The following is a 14,195-nucleotide window of genomic DNA, read 5'->3' on the forward strand; positions in this document are numbered from 1 at the left end:
ATTAGTTCAACCACCACCTATTACCATGTGCTCCAGTTCTGTTTCTGGTCCATACAGATGCTAATCTTATTATTGAATGTGGCTATATCTAAATTATTTTTGAAGTATTTAATCTATCACTGAATGTGTTTGAAGTCAAGGAGTCAGGTAAAGTGTGAAATTCCAGCACTGTCTTGACCTAAAGTCCCAGTCTAGGCATTTTCACAGGATCCATCAGTCCTTTTATGAAGATCTCCAGCTGCCTAGAATGTTTCCTGACACCTACTAGCTCCGCTCTCTAAGCCCAGCTCCTGGGCCAATAAGAGAAAGACCTAGAAAACACACATAGCCCTGACCATCGGCTGGCGTCTGCAAACAGCATCTCCCATGCCTGTGCACCTCAGAATGGAGCTAGCATCTGACTCCCACAAGAATACTGGGGTGCAGCTCACCAGAAAGTAAGCTCCCACCACTTGAGACACTTTGTCCAAGTAGTTCTGGGTGGGGAGGTGAGGCTGGAGCCATGACTCAAGGCCCTAGTTCAAAGGCTCAGTCTCCTGATCCACTTAACTTGATTGTCTGGACTTATTTTTCCCCCCAAACCCTCTCAAAAAAATGGCCTACACTTCAGTCTCAGAGTATGCTTAGACCTTTCAGATCAAACCCCAAGGACGTGGATCCCATCTGCTCTGAATTTGTGTCTAATACTCTCAGAGTTAGTTCAGATTCCAAGCCTCTCATAAGCCCACACCACACCCCTCCAGGCCTGGTTCCACCTCACTGCCTTCTCTCTGGCAGGGGCTCTCATGCCAATCCATTTGGGACTGGATGACACAGGATTTGACATGCATTTTCTCATGAAATTCTTACCACAGTTTTATAGGGAAATAGTATTACCATTTTTATCTATCATAACTGTAACCCCAAACATTTACTGCCTGCTCAGTGTGCCAGGCTCTGTGCCAAGTACTTTGCCCATAAAATCTCACTGTACTCCTTACAACATCCCTATGAAGTGGCTACTATTATCAATCTCCATGCTTAAAGTGAGTGACATCATCAAGCCCATGCCCTTAGCTGAAAGCTACATTGCCAAATCTACCTTAGTTTTGATCCTGCTAGATCTCTTTGTAGCATTTAACACTATCACACCCAAGCCCTTAGCTGAATGTTATATTGCCAAATATGTCTTAGTTTTGACCTTGCAAGACTTCTTTGTAGCACTTGACACTATCACCAGAGCCTTCCTCCTGGGAAGTGCCAACTATTTCAACTTCCAGGAAATTGCCCTGATTGAATTTCCTTTCACCTTGGTGTCTCTCACAGGTTCTCCTCATCCCACTTATGAACGCTAGTGTTTCCTAGGGCTTGATTGTCAGCTGCCTTTCCTTAATATGCCACACACTCTCTCTCTCTTTACATAATTTCACATATACCTCTCTGTACTCAACTACCACCAACAGTTGATGACTGTCTATATTTGTTTGTTAAACTGCCAGAAAGCAATATACCAGAAATGGAAAAGCATTTAAAAAGGAAATTTAATAAGTGACATGTTTACAGTTCTGAGCCTTTGAAAATGTCCAAACAAAGACATCCAAGAAAAGATACCTTAATTCAAGAAAGGCTGAGTCTGGAACACCTCTGTCAGCTAGGAAGGTACGTGGTTGATGTCTGCTGGTCCTTGTTCCCAGTTCCATTGCTTCCAGCTTCTGATGCCAGTGATTTCCTCCCTAAGTGTCTGTGGGCCTTCACTTAGCTGCTCCAGGGCAAAACTCTGGGTTTCATTTCTTAGCTTAGCATCTGCTGGGGTCAGAGATTTCTTCTCTTCAGGTTCTAGCTATTTATGTGAGTCCCTGTTTAGAACACAGGCTATTTCTGTCTAGATCTCCAAACATCTACATCAGCTCTGCCTATCAGCTCTCCCCTAAATATTTCCTGTTTTAAAGGACTCCAGTAAACTAATCAAGACCAACCTGGAGTGGATAGAGTTAAATCTCCATCTACTCAAAAGGTCACACCCACAACTGGGCATGCCACATTTTCATGGAGACAACCTAATCAAAAGTTTCCACCCTACAGTGTTAAAAGAAATGGTCACTCCCACAACATTGGATCAGGATCAAACATGGCTTTTCTGGGGTACATAACAGATTCAAACCAGCACACTGTCAAACCTTTGCTTTCAGTCCATAACTTTCTCCCAAACTTCATCCTTCTTGAATAAATCGCAGACTTCTCAATTTCAGCATATTCAATCCTGAACTCACTACTTATAGTTCTCAGTGCCTGGCTACACCATCCTCCCAAGCTCCCAAACCATAAGACTGAGACTGGCTACTTCTTCTCCATGCTGCTTATCCTCACAGCCCAGCAATTAGCATGCACAGCTGCTTCTCTTGAATACTCTGAAGCTGCCTCACTTCTAAATTCTTCACTGTCACCAACTAAACTGGGAACTCATTGCATCTTTGGGGGATAATACAGGCCCCTGTGTGGGCTTTCTTCGTCCTTTCTCCTCACATGTAGCCCAAATCCCTTAGCCAGAGCACACTCCTACAATACAAATTTAGTCATATCATGCTGTGATGCCTAGGTTCATGTGTCAACTTGTCTAGCTGATGGTGTCCAGTGGTTTGGTTAAGCAAGCACTGGCCTCACTCCTACTGTGAGGGCAGTCCATGGACTTAAATCATCAGTCAACTGATTGTATTTATGGCTGATTACACTTAGAACCAACTGAGGAGATTGTCTTCAACAGTGTAAAATTCTCACCCAATCAGTTGAAGGCTTTAAAAAGAATGATGATTTCAGCAGTTGGAAGAGAGAATTTCCATCTCCACTTTAGCCAGCCAGCTTTTCCTGGGGAATTCATTGAAAAGTTTCATAGAGTTCCAAAGATTTCAGCCTGCCATATGGAATTTTGACTCATGCGTCCCCACAGTCACATGGGACAATTTTTATGAAAATTTCATATTTACAGATATCTCCTGTTGGTTCTGTTTCCCTAGAGAATCCTAATACACATGCCTAATATAAAACCATTCATGCTCCCTATCACGTACAAAATAATACTCAAATGCTTCCACCAGGTGCACAAAGCCAACTGTTATCCTCATCTTTCACCTCCACCATCCACACCCCCAGCTCTGGACTTCCCAATCACCTGCCTTTTCCAAAAGCATCAGACTCTCTTCTGTCACTGGCCTTTGCCAACTGTCCCCTCTGCCTAGAGCACTCTCATCCTTGTCCCCTCAGGGTCAGTCTCAACAGCTCCTGCTCTGTGAAGCCTTCCACAAAGCTCTTGATTCTAAGCAGGGACAAGGTGCTGACATATGCCCTCAGCTCACCCTGGAACACAACACTGAGGACTATTTTGAATTTTTTCCTAATATACTGCTCCCAAAGCATATTCCAACTATCCAAACTCTTCATATTACAAGTGAGTCCATGAATTTCCTCTCTTTCAATCTTTAGCTCCAGCCCATTCTAGCAGTCATCAAGCATTAGGTAATTAACTGACAACTGGTAATAGGTACAAAAAAGCAATATCTCACCCCAACAGGGACAAGTAATGTTCAATTCTATTTTTCCAAAGGAAGTTATCAGAACCTTGTGCATATATAAGAGATGGCTTTGACAGAGGTGCCAACAGCTCTAAAGTCAACAAGGATATTTAATGAAAGAATTAAGAGAAACAAAACTCAGCGATGGCCCTACACAGAAGGCTATGATGCTGAAATTTGCATTCAACCCCCATAGGGGAGCACATAGGAAACATGGATCTGTCATAACATACAGCAACCTCAGAATGACGTCACTGTTAAGTCTGCAGGTCTCAGGCTACATCCACCCATAAACCACCCATGCACATACACACAAAACTCACACTACATACACATAACACCCCACACACATACAACTGACACCCGATATATATATTTATATATATATACACACACACACATTCTATATACAAATCCCACACACCTACAACGTGCAGTGACAACACACACACAATCAACATACCCATCACACACACCATACCCACACACCCAAATACACCTCTCACACACACACACATGCACACACCCCACATGAAGCCAGTTCACAATCTTTGATTAATCAGTTCCAAAGCTCCTGCTATCATTTGTCTATGACTTAACAGTTCAAGTACAAATGTTAAAATATTACAGATGGAAAAGGCAATCAATAAAAGAAGTTCAAGTGACTAATGAATGTATTAAAAAAACTCAACCTCAGCAGTTTAAAGAAATACAAATCAATAGGAGATACTAATTTTCACTAGTAAAACTGGCAAAATTAAAAGTAATAAGGCTCCTCTCCAGCTACGTAAGGTGAGCATGATGAAGTGAATACCCACATTCCAAGAAAGAAGAGACCTCTGTGGTTCTTCAATGGTCTTCCAAGAGTCAATTCATCTGTATCTTTAATAGTTCACGTATTATCAGAGCCTGATTAAATATGAAGTGAGGTATGTGGAGAGAAGGGGGAGGGAGTGTGGAGGGCTAGATTCCACATGGAAAAAACCATCTACATTTTATGAATATGAACAGAGCTGTGCTTCATCCCACCCTGCCATACTGTTAGGGGGAGGAGAGGTGGGGATAGGCACAGAAGAAGCCTGTCTGTATAGGCTTTATAGGTGAACAGAATTAGATGCTGGCATAGAGGAAAAAGTGCTGAGTGCATTAAGAAAAGAGAACATTATTTCCAACTGGGAGAGCAGGGGTGTGTAGCAGAGGCAGGCTCAGGTGTGGATAGAATTTTAGCACCCAAAGGTGTGGAAAGAAAGGTATTGTAGAAGAAAAGAAAAGATTGAGATCACAAACAAAAAAAAATTCAATATTCACTAGTTTAATTGCTGAGGTCCTTTACATTTTTCTGATTCTTGGTCTCCTATTAGTTCAGTGAGGGCCACTGCACTCAGGAAATGGATAGTTACATGCCTGTCACTGCCCTTACACTCCGTACTGGTAAACTTATTTAATCATCACAGCACCTTAAGAGTGAGTTTCCATAGCTCTGTTTTACAGATAAGGAACCTGAGGATCAAAGAAAGAAGAGACCAATCTTCCCAAGATCACAAAGGTAGTCAGTACTGGGAGGCTAGACCTGAACTGAAGTCCACAGGATGTCCATACTTCATCCATTCTTCCTTCTATTCCATGTTGCCTCACTTTTAGCTCAATTTCTTCTCAAAAACTCAAGTTCCCAAATTGATCTAAAGATTTAATGTAATCCCTATCAAAATCCCACAGGCTTTTTTGCAGAAAATAACAAAGTGATTTAAAATTTCATATGAAAATTCAAGGGACTCAAAATAGCAAAAAAGTAAACTTGAAAAAGAACAACAAAAAAAAACAAAGTTGAAAGGCTCACTTCTTGATTTCAAAACTTGCTACAAAACTACAGTAATCAAGACTGTAGGATTGGTATAAGAAGAGCTGCACATTTGTCAATGGGCAATAATTAAAAGTCCAGAAATAAACAAACACATTTATAGGCAGCTGATGGGCAATTGATATTTGACAAGGATGACAAGACCATTTGATGGGAAAGCATTTGTCTTTTCAACAAATGCTTCCGGGAAAACTGGGCATCTACATGCAAAAGAATAATGTTGCACCCCTATTTTATACCATATATAAAAGTCAACTCAAATGGATCAAAAAATTAAATTTAAGTGTTAAAACATAAAATTTTTAGATTAAAATCTAGGTGCTAATCTTTGTGACCTTAGGATTGGCAATGGTTTACTACATATGACACCTAAATCAAAGCAACCATAAATGAATAAATTGGACTTCATAAAAATTTTTTAATTTCATGCACTGAAGAACACTATCAAAAGTAAAAAGGCAAACCCTGAGGTGACATCATCAACATGGTGGCATAAAACATCTTACTGAAAACCTCTCTGTAGAGATTCAGCAAAAAAAAAGGACAAATCTCATTGATTAGTATTCTGGAGGAAAGTAAATACTACTGGAGAAGAATCCCATAAATGCTGAATCAGAGAAAAAAATATCAGGTAAGAACCTTTCATCCTGGACCACCTGGTCCTCTTCCTTCCCACTCACTAGTTCCCACACACCTCAGGAAGTGCCGAAAGACAGAGGACAGGATCCTTCCTACCTCCCACCAGGGACACAGACCATAAAATCTCTCACAGATAGATCCTTACTTACTTACCAGACATACAGAACTAAGTCCACAGGGATCCATGATAGGACTCAAGTCACTGAGGAATACAGAATATAAAAGGACACTAAGGAGGAGTTTCCAAATGGAGGATTAGGGATAGAATGGCAGAGTCTACTTCTTTCCCAAAAGCAGCAAGTAGCCAGGCATAAACTGTCTGAAACACTGTTAGGGGATCCAGGGCACAGAAGAGGACATTTCAATAGCCAGTGCAGGATGAAAGGACAGAGAAAATAGGGGCAGAGACTATAATTCTGGTCATGGTTCTTAGTGCCCGCCCACCCCCCACCCTTGAGGGAAGTATCAGTAGGAGACATGATCCTTGCCTTGGGGGAGGGCTGCAGAGAGGGCACCTGTGGGAGTCATCCACCCCAAGTACAGAAATGGGTACACAGTCTAACACTGAGTCATATATTGGTCAATGAAGTGAGATCCACAGTTTCTGCTGCACCTGGTTAGATGTTGACAGGCACCACTAGTTAAACAGCTTATGAGGATAAATAAGTAACCCTAGAAAAGCCATGTTTTAATCCTAATCAGTCTTGTGGGAGCAACAGTTTCTTCTAATCTCTATTCAGTACTATATGTTGGAAATTTTATTAGGTTATCTCCAAGGAGATGTGACTCAATCAATTGTGGATATTAAACTTGATTAAATGGAGACATGTCCCACCCATTCTACTTGAGTCATGATCAGTATACTGGGATTCTATAAAAGAAGAGATACTTTTGGAGAGAATGCCTTCTGAGAATGACAAGAAAGCCATAGCAGAATACTACAGAACCATGAATCAGTGAGTCTACCAGCCAGTGACTTTTGGAGATAAAGAAGGAAAATGCATCCCAGGGAGCTTCATGAAGCAAAATACCCAAAGAGAAAGCCAGCAGACACCACCATGTTCACCATGTACCCTTCCAGATGAGAGAGAAGTGCTGAACACCACCAGCTTTCTTGAACCAAGGTATCTTTCCCTGGATGCCTTAGATTGGACATTTCTATAGACTTGTTTTAATTATGACATTTTCTCAGCCTTAGAACTGTAAACTAGCAACTTATTAAATTCCACTTTTTAAAAGCCATTCTGTTCCTGTTATGTTGCATTCTGGCAGCTAGCAAACTAGAATACTGACCTTCAAAATAAACTCATCAAGGTAATGAGATGACTAGATATCAGCAAAAAATCATAAGGCATACTAAAACACAGAAAGATATGGGTCAAAGGAGCGAACTAAAAAGTCAGGGGAGACACAGAAACTGGAACAACTAATCAAAGAGGTTAAAACAAATCTAAGTCAATTCAAAGAGATAAAAGAAAATATACATAAAAAGATATAGGATATTAAGAAGACACTAGTAGAGCATAAAGAAGAATTTCAAAGAATACATAGAAAAATAACAGACATTATGAAATGAAAGATACTGTAGATAAAATTTAAAATATACTAGAGACAGATAACAGCAAATCTGAAGAGGCAGAAGAAAGGATCATGAGCTAGAAGACAGAGTAACTGGATTTGAAAAGACAGTAGAACAAATGGAGAAAAAAAGGAAAAAACTTGAGCACAGTCTCACAGAGAATGATTAATAACACAAAGTATATGAAACATATGCATCATGGATATTCAAGAAGGAGAAGAGAAGGGAAAGGGGCCAGAAAGAATATTGGAAGAAATAATGTCTAAAAAAATTCCCAACCCTTATAGAAGATATAAATATGCAAATTTGAGAAGCCCAATGTACTTCAAACAGAATAAATCCAAATACAGTCACTCCAACACCCATACTAATCAGACTGTCAGATGCCAAAGAGAAAGAGAAAATTCTGAATGCAGCAAGAGAAAAATGATTGATCACATAAAAGGGAAGCCAAATAAGACTAAGTGCTGATTTCTCATCTGACACCATGGAGGTGAGAAGGGAGTGGTACAATATATTTAAGATATTAAAAGAGAAAAAAATTCCAGCTAAGAAGTCTCTATCCAGCAAAGTTGGAATGAGGGAGAATTTAAAATATTCACAGATAAACAGAAGCTGATAGAGTTCATTAATAAGAGACTGGCCTACAAGAACTACTGAATGGAGTTCTGCCAGCTGAAAAAAACAAGACAGAAAAAAAATTGCACCCCAAAACACCAGGATGTATATTCTTCCCAACTGCTCATGAAACACTCTCCAGGACAGACCATATGCTGGGGGCACAGAACAGGTCTTAATAAATTTGAAAAGACTGAAATTATACAAAGCACTCTGTCTGATCATAATGAAATAAAACTGGAAATCAGTAACAACCAGAAAACTGGAATTTCACAAATATATGGAAGTAAAACAACACACTCTTAAACAATCAGGGGGTCAAAGAAGTAATTGCAAGAGAAATCAGAAATATCTTGAGATGAAAGAAAATGAGAACACAACTGTGCTAGTTTGAAAGGTGGTATGCCCCCTAGAAAAGCCATGTTTTAATCAAAATCCCATTTCATAAATATAGAATAATCCATATTCAATACTGTATGTTTGAAACTGTAATCATATCATCTCCCTGGATGATGTGATTTAGTCAAGAGTGGTTGTTAAGCTGGATTACATGACAACATGTCTCTACCCATATGAGTGGGTCTTGATTGGTTTATAGGAGTCCTATAAAAGAGGAAACATTTTGGAGAAAGAGATTCAGAGAGAGCAGAGAATGCTGCAGCACCATGAAGCAGAGCATTCACCAGCCAGAAACCTTTGGAGATGAAGAAGGAAGATCTTCATGAAACCAGAAGCCAGGAGAGAAAGCTAGCAGATGATGCCATGTTCGTCATGTGCCCTTCCAGCCAAGCAGAGAGTCCACCAGCCAGAGACCTTTGGAGAGGAAGAAGGAAAATGCCTCCCAGGGAGCTTCATGAAACTGGAAACCAGGAGAGAAAGCTAGCAGATGACACCGTGTTCACCATGTACCCTTCCAGACAAGAGAGAAGCCCTGACTGTGTTCGCCATGTGCCTTCTCACTTGAGAGAGAAACCCTGAACTTCATCGGTCTTCTTGAACCAAGGTATCTTTCCCTGAATGGATGCCTTAGATTGGACACTTCTATAGACTTGTTTTAATTGGGACATTTTCTCAGCCTTCGAACTGTAAACTAGCAACTCATTAAATTTCCCCTTTTAAAAGCCATTCCATTTCTGGTATACTGCATTCAGGCAGCTACCAAATGAGAACAATAACATATCAAAACTTATGGGATGCAGTGAAGGCAGTGCTGAGAGGGAAATTTATAGACCTAAACATCTACATTAAAAAGGAAGAAAGATAAATCAGACTTAACTGAATACCTGGAGGAACTAGAGTAAGAACAGAAAACAAACACCAAAGCAAGCAGAAGGGAAGAAATAATGAAGATTAAAGCAGAAGCAAATGAAATTGAGGAAAAAAATAGAGAGAAATTGATAAAACTAAATGATGGTTCTTTGAGAAAAATTTAAAAAAACAACAACTAATAACTCAAGAAGAAATAGAAGACCACAACAAACCAGTCAAAAGTAAAGAGATTGGATCAGTCACTGAAAACCTCCCGCAAAAATAAAATTTCAGAACGGCATGGCTTCACAGGCAAACTTTACCAAACATTTCAACAAGAATTTATACCATTCCTGCTCAAACTCTTCTAAAACATTGAAGAAGAGGGATGCTATCTAACTAATTTTACAAGGCCAATATAACCCTAATACCAAAGTCTGATAAAGTAAAAGAAGACTACAGACCAATCTCTCTATTGAATATAGATGTAAAAATCCTCAACAAAATACTTGCAAATCAAATCAAACAGCACACTGTTTTCCAACCACTAAGCCAACACTAAATGACTGTATGAGTTTGTAGGCTGCTGAAATGCAATATACCAGAACTGAAATGGCTTTTAAAAAGGAGAATTTAATAAATTTTAAGTTTACAGTTCTAAGCCTATAAAAATGTCCAAACTAAAACATCCAGGGAAAGATACCTTGATTCAAGGACAGCTGATGTGTCTAGAAACACCTTTGTTAGCTGGGAAGTCACATGGCTGGCATCTGCTGGTCCCTTGCTCCTGGACTCCATTGTTTTCAGTCTCTTTTCCTGTGGGGGTTCCTCACTTTGCTTTTCTGGGAATGGCTTCCATCTCTAGGCTTCCCTTGGCTCCTTCCAGGTTCTGACTTGCTTAACATCTCATGGTGACATCTTCTGGACTCCAAGCATCTCCAAACATCCATGTCTCTGTTCTCCAAGTATCTGCACCTGCTCTCTTTGTCAGCTCTGAGTCTTCTGTCATTTCTAATGCTCTCCAAAATGTTTCCTCTTTTAAAGTTCAGTAAACTAATCAAGCCCCACCTGGTATGGATGGAGTCACATCTCCACCTAATCAAAAGGTCACACCCAAGATTGAGCACATCACATTTTCATGGAGATAATCTAATCAAAATTTCAGCCTTACGATGTTGAATCAGGATTAAAAGAAACTGCTATGTCCACAGGATTGGATAAGGATTAAAACATGCCTTTTTTGGGACATGTAATACTTTCAAACTGGCACAATGACCAAATGGGTTTTATTCCAGGGTTGCAAGAGAGGTTCAACACAAGAAAATCAATTAATATAATATACCACATCAACAAATTGAAAGGAAAAAACCACACAATCATCTTGATTGATGCAAAAAAGGCATCTGACAAAATCCAGCATTCTTTCTTAATAAAGGCAATTTGAAAGATAGTAATAGAAGGAAATTTCCTCAACATGATATAGGTAGGGCATATATGAAAAACCCACAGCTAACATCATCTTCAGTGGGAAACTGAAAACTTTCTATTTCAGTTTGTTCAAGCTGCTGGAATGTAATATAGCAGAAATGGATGGCCTTTTATAAAGGGGATTTATTAAGGTAGAAGTTACAATTCTAAGGCCATAAAAATGTCCAGATAAAAGCACCAAGAGGATATCTTCTCAGAGGAAATGCAGCAGCCAGGTTTCTCTGTCACCTGGGAAGACACATAGCAATGTCTGCTGGCCCTCATGGGTTAGTTTCAAGATGGCTGCTTCAGCTCCTGTGGGTCCTTCTGGCTTCCCCTGGGGCATCCTCATTCTGTGTCTTCAAACATCCATGTCTAGGCATCTACTTTCTGTATTAGCTCTGAGCTCTTTCTCATACCATAAATTCTTTTAAGGACTCGGGTAAACTAATTAAGACCCACTTTGGACAGAGTCATATCTCCAATCTAATCAAAAAGTACCACTCACAATGGAGTGGGTCACATTTCCATGGAAACAAGCTAATCAAAAGGTTCCACTCAACCAACAGATCTGCCCCACAAGATCGGATTAGGATTAAAACAATATGGCTTTTTCTCAGGTACATAACACTTTCAAGCCAGCACACTTTCTCTCCAAGATCACAAACAAGACAATGATTCCTGCCATCACCACTATTATTTAATATTGTGCTGGAAGTTCTAGCTAGAGTAATCAGGAAAGAAAAAGAAATAAAAGGATCCAAATTGGAATGGAAGAATTACAATAGGGACAACATGGCCCTATATTAGAAAGTCCAAAAACAAAGCCATCACAAAGCCACTTGAGCTAATAAATGAGTTCAGCAAGGTGCCATAATATAAAATGAACACACAAAAATCAGTGGTGTTTCTACACACTAGTAATGAGCTATACAAGGAGGTAATCAAGAAAAAAAATCCTTTTACAATAGCAACTAAAAGAATCAAATATCTAGAAATAAACTTAACCAAGGATGTAAGGGACTTGTACACAGAAAATTACAAGGTATTGCTAAAAGAATTAAAAGAAGGACTAAATAAATAATCAAGACCCACCTTGAATGGGTGGAGTCACATCTCAATCTAATCAAAAGGAGACACACACAATTGGGTATGCCACCTCTCTGTGGAGATAATCTAATCAGAAGTTTCTGCTCTTCAATACTGAATCAATTAGGATTAAAAGAAATGCTGCCCCCTCAAGATTGGATCAGGGTTAAAACATGACTTTTGTGTAGTACACAACACTTCCAAACTAGCAAAGAAGGGGAATGGGCCTCAAATAGCCAAAAAAATCTTGAAATAGAAGGATGAAATGGGAGGACACATGCTTCCTAACTTTTAAGAATATCGGGCCGGCCGCGGTGGCTCAGCGGGCAAAGTGCTTGCCTGCTATGCCGGAGGACCTCGGTTCGATTCCCGGCCCCAGCCCATGTAACAAAAACGGAGAAACAGAATACAATAAAACAAGAAAATGTTTAAAAAATGTTTCCCTTTCTTCCTTCCTTCCTTCCTTCTATCCTTCCTTCCTTCTCTCTGTCTTTCCTTTAAAAAAAAAAAAAAAAAAGAATATCATTAAGTGGGAACTTTCCAGAATGCTGGGTGAGAGGCGGAGGAGCTGCGGCTGCCTGAGTTGCACACAGTGATGCTCTCCTTCCCGCTCCCCCTCATCAGCCTTGGCCCGCTCTCCCGCTGTAGAAGATGGTGAAAGAAACCACTTGCTATGATGTTTTGGGGGTCAAACCCAATGTCACCCAGGAAGAGTTGAAAAAGGCTTACAGGAAACTTGCCTTGAAATACCACCCTGATAAGAATCCAAATGGAAGTGAGAAGTTTAAACAGATTTCTCAAGCTTATGAAGTTCTCTCTGATGCGAAGAAAAGAGAATTATATGACAAAGGAGGAGAACAGGCCATCAAAGAGGATGGAGCAAGTGGTGGGTTTGGCTCCCCTAAGGACATCTTTGATATGTATTTTTGGAAGTGGTAGGAGGATGCAGAGAGAAAGGAGAGGTAAAAATGTTGTACATCAGCTCTCAGTAACCTGAGAAGATTTATACAATGGTGCAACAAGAAAACTAGCTCTGCAAAAGAATGTGAGTGGTGACAAATGTAAAGGCCAAGGTGGTAAAAAAAAAAAAAAAAAGAGTAATACAGTGCTGTCCCAATTGCCAAGGTACTGGGATACAATTAAGAATTCATCAGATAGGACCTGGAATGGTTTAGCAAATTCAGTCTGTGTACATGGAGTGTCAGTGACATAGGGAATGGATCAGTTCTAAAGATAGATGTAAAAGTTGCAATGGAAGGTAGCTTGAGAGAAGAAGATTCTAGAAATTCATATTGACAAAACCATGAAAGATGGCCAAAAGATAACATTCCATGGTGAAAGAGACCAAGAGCCAGGACTAGAGCCAAGACTAGAGCCAGGAGATATTATCATTGTTTTAGATCAAACAGATCATGGTGTTTTTACTTGACAAGGAGAAGACCTTTTCATGTGTATGAACATACAGCTGGTTGAAGCACTGTGTGGCTTCCAGAAGCCAATAACCAGTCTTGACAACTGAACCACAGTCATAACTTCTCATCCAGGTCAGATTGTCAAGCATGGAGATATCAAATGTGTACTAAATGAAGGCATGCCAATTTATTGTAGGCCATATGAAAAGGATCGAATTTAAGGTAAACTTTCCTGAGACTGGCTTTGTTTCTCCTGATAAACTGTTTTTGCTGAAAAAACTCCTACCTGAATGGAAAAAAGTAAAAGAAACTGACGAAATGAATCAGGTAGAATTGGTGGACTTTGATCCCAATCAGGAAAGACGATGCCATTGCAATGGAGACGCATATGACGATGATGAATATTACCCCAGAGGTGGTGTTCGGTGTCAAACCTCTTAGTTGGTGGCAGTGAATAACACTACTGGCATCTTATATATGCAGTATGAATAAGTGAAGGACTGTAACCATAATATGCTCGCTGCTTGCTATTGTTTTTTGTTTTAATACTCAACTATAGTAGTATTTTAAAAGTTAAATGAAGAACAAACTCAAATATAAAAGTTCTCACTTTGCCCTGTATTTATGATAACTTCAGTGTGCCAGATGAAGTTCAATACTTGTTAAGAACTATTGGTTTGAAAGAAGAAAAGTCTCCTTAGCATTTGTTGGCCCATACGTTGTAATCTTTTTTCACTATG

At 39.7% G+C, this 14,195-nt stretch overlaps 1 pseudogene; it reads left to right on the top strand.

The window, feature by feature from the left end:
• Positions 1 to 12,694: 12,694 nt before the first annotated feature.
• Positions 12,695 to 13,896, top strand: LOC143655191 (dnaJ homolog subfamily A member 1-like; annotated as a pseudogene).
• Positions 13,897 to 14,195: the final 299 nt, after the last annotated feature.

The sequence above is a fragment of the Tamandua tetradactyla genome, chromosome 14 (assembly GCF_023851605.1).
Source record: "Tamandua tetradactyla isolate mTamTet1 chromosome 14, mTamTet1.pri, whole genome shotgun sequence".
NCBI lineage: Eukaryota > Metazoa > Chordata > Mammalia > Pilosa > Myrmecophagidae > Tamandua > Tamandua tetradactyla.